Source organism: Corvus brachyrhynchos, unplaced genomic scaffold (assembly GCF_000691975.1).
Source record: "Corvus brachyrhynchos isolate BGI_N302 unplaced genomic scaffold, ASM69197v1 scaffold324, whole genome shotgun sequence".
NCBI lineage: Eukaryota > Metazoa > Chordata > Aves > Passeriformes > Corvidae > Corvus > Corvus brachyrhynchos.
The window spans coordinates 28109-32947 of NW_008246067.1; the positions used below are offsets into that span (position 1 = coordinate 28109).

At 37.5% G+C, this 4839-nt stretch overlaps 1 long non-coding RNA gene across 1 annotated transcript; it reads left to right on the plus strand.

The window, feature by feature from the left end:
* The first annotated feature begins 1720 nt into the window (after positions 1-1720).
* Positions 1721-4507, plus strand: LOC108449776. Its single transcript, XR_001866067.1, has 2 exons — positions 1721-2938; positions 3054-4507. It is a non-coding gene; the product is annotated as an uncharacterized LOC108449776 (long non-coding RNA).
* Positions 4508-4839: the final 332 nt, after the last annotated feature.

The following is a 4839-nucleotide window of genomic DNA, read 5'->3' on the forward strand; positions in this document are numbered from 1 at the left end:
TCTCTGGTGTTCAGAGTCTCAGATTATATCCACGATGGGATGCTTGGTTCCTCCCTCTGGGTGGAGCATCTCACAATGGGGTAATGAGTCATGAGGCCAAGTGTTGATTAGGCTCATTAACAGAAGATAGTCCGGAGGGAGTTATCTCTGAGTCATGTGGCAGGACAGTGATGGGCAATTAACAGAAAGATAGTCTGGGGGGAGGAGGCAAGGAAACACTGCCCCACCTCATTTTAACAGCTCATGAGGATGGCATTAGAATACACTGCAACCCAGGACATTGACTTATTCAGAAAAGCCATTTTCAACCTGCTTGGTCAGTTTACCAGTAGACAATTGGCCAATACCAAAAAATGTCCTTTCAGATCTTTCACAATTCCTCATGAATCCCACAGAGGAATGGGGTGTCTGGACTAAATTTCTCCCTGATACACCCTATGAACTTCAAGAATTAGAAATCCTTGGCTCAGTAAAAATGGATTTTTGCATAATATTTGATTCTCCTGAGTCAAAACAGAAGAAAAACAAAATCACAGATGTCACTCCAAATCATGCATTGTACGAAAATGCGACATGTTGGTGCAATTTCACCTCAGTTTCACATAGCACCCAACCATGTTCCTTTATAATTACCACAAGGAGACTTTTTCATTTGTGGAGATAGAGTTTGGCCTGCCATTCCATCAAACCCCAAAGGTGGACCATGTAGGATTGGGAGACCTACTTTACTAACACGTAATGTAAAAACAATAAAAGAACATGAGCACAGAGAAAAAAGATTTGTCGATTAATATACAGCTGATTGTAATAATAATTTTAAAGCTTGGAATTTTGGAAGAGTGTTTGCTGCAGCTCTTTGTACCTCAAGCTACTGCAGGAGCAGCCTTGAAACAATTGGATCAATTACACTGTTGGCTAAGTAAGAACTCTGATGCCTTTTCTCTCACATTGAGCAATTTGTTAACAGGTGTTCAAAGTGTAAGACATGCAACCTTGCAAAACAGAGCAGCGATAGATTTCCTTTTGTTAGTGCACGGACATGGACGCAAAGACTTTGATGGAATGTGTTGCATGAACCTTTCTGACCATTTAGTATCAATGCACGAGAGCATTCAACAATTAGAAGAAGGTCTCACCAAACTCAAAGCTGAAAGAGGATCATGGTTGGATGATCTGTTCGACTGGTTGAACCTCACACCACTGTGGAGAAAGCTTTTGAAATTGGGCATGTATGTTTTGATTGTCATTATAGTCATCATGGTACTTGTACCTTGTGTACTTCCATGTATCCAGTAATGGTTTAACAAAACAGTTAAAGCAGTGTTCATGGTTCAAACAGGAGGGGGAGATGTTGGAACCCTGAGTTCTGAGAATTTCAGCCTTTCAGTGCTGACAGACAGTGATCCTCAGAAGCACACTGCATTTGATCTGGGGCCTTGGGAAAGGCTTTGTAAATTGTGTGATAACACTGAGGTTGTTGCTGTGTAACTAAAAGTTATATCACTGGGTGGAATATGTTAGGTTTACAGGATATACGTAACAATATGGAGGATTTGGGGTGTGGGTTTGTTCTTCTTTTCCCCTTCTTCTTCACAAATCTGGGTATTCTGGTATTGGGTCAAAAAACCCACAGTGAGGATCATGAATAGTTAGTTATTGGATTATAAGTAAAAATAAATTACTTGGCATTCCATAATTGGGTAATTTGGACCCTAAAAGACCTTGGAAGTTAGAACTCAGGGCCATTTTCACCTTGTTAACTTAGAGGCACACTCTGTGCAGTTGTATTATAGATAAGATGTAGTAAACATCTAAGATCCGAAGACAAGCTCCCGGTCTCCTGTATTTTAATTTGAACTCTGAGTAAAAGAACTCACGAAACAAAGGCAAGGAAGAAAACAAATGAAACGGAGAAAATTAATAAGTATCACATATTACTAGAAAGAAAATATCACCAGAGTAATTTTTAAATTATAGTAGTGCTTTAGTTTTATATGGTAGGACCACATGCCTCTAAAAAAATCCCATCAGACCAATAACCAACAGAAGGAAACTCAGTGAATAAGAAATTCACAAAATAATCTTCACATGTAAACGCAAAAAAATATTTTATTCTTTTTACAAAATAAGCAATCTTTTGTCTCTTTTGCATCTTAGTCAAAGTGAATTTATGGTCTAATACAGTGCTTAAAGAGACTGATGAGCTGAAATACTGACATCAAGAGCATCTCTCAGGAATGAATGTTATGGTCAGCAAAAAAATTGTTTAAGAAACATTTGAATATTCAAGTCAGAAAAAGACATGTAGCCAAGGACTCATTTGCAAAGTTCATAATAAATCAGTCTTGCAGTCTCAGACCTTCAGCATCTATCACAATCCAATTAGACAGTCACATCCTTCCACAGCATAAAGCACCAATTTGGAACAGTGGTCTCTGCAGGTGAAGCCGCCTTCTTTCAGGAACTTGTTACTGAACTCTATACTGGAAGTGATCAATCTGAACCCAAACTGACAGTGTTTAGATCAAACCATAACCTCTTCCAGGAACATGTTCCATCCTAGGAAGGATGTCTGAGAATAAATTCCATCAAATTAAAGACTGCAGAATGTAATTGTTCATGCATGACTGTACTCATTGCTTAAAAACGAAGGTTATTGTAGTTAATAAATCCATGAAAGTAGTTTGAAAGCATTCAGATAGAGATAAATGATTTCCAATTATTCTTTGATTTAAATGCCCACATAATTTTTTTGTAATTAAATTTAATTAATTTGGTAACTGTTGAAATGAAATACTTCTCATACTTTACCTTTAAAAGATATTTCATATTCTTACCATTGTTTTTCTTCTTAAAAACAACCAAAGCTCATTTATCATTGGACCAGTCTAGGATCACACCCCAAGCCTTGAGTGAAGGTTGTCTGGCGGCTGATGTGGTAAGAAAACACATGGACCTCAGTCCTCAACATCCACCAGGCAGGCTTGAAGACCAACAGTCCTTGCATAGGTGGAGTAACTTACTTAGACTTTTATTTTCCTTTCCTCCTGCAGGATTTGGGCTCCACATCCCCATTAATCACCTCTGGCTAGCTGTCTCTTTGGTGCAGAATCTCCTTCCTTGTGGCTTGGACTTCCTGAACTCACACTTTGTTCCTACTGCTTTAGATTACACAGTGACTGCTTGTAACTCAGTGTGGAATGAAGCCGTTATTAGAAAGAGATGCTCTTTCTAATTGTATTGCTCCAGCAAGTGACTAAAAGCAGACATTTAAATGTGCAACAGATGAATGAATGTGTCTTGGGATAAATATCTTATGAACTGGAAATCATCATCCTGTCCTTTCCAAACAAAATTTCTATCTGCTTATGTGGTGAACTCCTGTGGTTTGTGGGCAGCTGATTTGGTAGGAGTTACGTAAAGCTCACAAAGTTAGCATTTAATCTTCATCGCCTCACAGCCCTTATACAGATGTTCATTCTTACATGTTGCATGGATATATGACCAATGTACATGCAGAACTTGAGACCAAATGTCTTTGTAAATATTAGGTAATGAAAATTATGTTTTGAAAACAGTTGACACCTTACGAACGTTAAATGGAAATTTAACACTGAATTGCAAAGATCACCAGGAGTGTAAAGTCAATAACAGGCAGACATTTTGTTTTTATATTCCTGTATTCTGGAATCTCTGAGATAATTTACTTTTTGAAATACTACTGTTTTGTGGATTTTCTTTGAAATTAACTAGTTGAAGCTGCAGGTCTCCATATGCCTTTTGAGATGCTGTCTCTGCTGTATACATGTCCAGATCCTATTGTAAATTTGCTGATGTGTATGGAAAAATTGCTTATAATAGAACTTTCAAGGCTTTTATATACTTACAACACAAAGCAGCATCTAATTTGGAGATTTCAAAAGCTCCAAAGTCACTTTAGGCTCTAACTCCTGCTAGATACTGAGCCCCAATAGGCTGCACATGCATTTTATGGTATGTGCCATTCCCTCTGATTCAGCTTGACTGAGCTCCTAGGGACACCAGGGTTAGCCAGCCTGTGGAGACTTTACCAATGTGGGGCTGAGCGTCACATAAATACTCTGTTCAGTTCTCTGCCCTGCAGCCAGCTGCTTTGTGTACTTCTATGCACTGTGAGATTCAATTCATCATTGCCAGTGAAATTTTTTCAAGTGCCCAAAAGGAGAGAGGAGAAAGTAGCAAAGAAAATACAGTGTGTAATTATTGTATTTACTAAACACTAAGCACAGAGTCATTTTAATTGAAACTGCATTAATAAGAGATGATAGTATAGCTATCAAGTTGTAGAATGATTCTGCAATGATTCCAGTTTCCAAAATAAATAGAACTTATTAACTAGCTTTACCTTTGTCCTACAAAATATACTCTAAGGTGTTTCACATGTTCTTCAATTAATGAAAATTTTGGATCTTATCTCTTTGTTAGAGTGATTCATGCTCAATACTTCGAATAAATTCTAAGAAATTAATACTTCTCTGGTACTTTTTTGTGAGACAAGGTATCAACCACAGTTACGTCATATTAGTGATTCATTAGTCAAACTTCTGATGCTGAAGCCAATCTCATGACATTTATATGGAAAACTTCTTTTTGTTGGTACAGTAGTTCAAACACTTCAGTACTTCCCAATTTTCATTTAACATAACATTAGTGACTCATTTGTTTTTTCAGTTTCAACTCTGTTTGTCAGGGATTCGTGAATTGTATTCTTCTTACCTAGTAATTTGTTGTCTCTAGATTGCCTTCTGTCGTTCCAGGCAGTGGTTGTTACAATTTAACATGACTGTCCAATGTTATGTT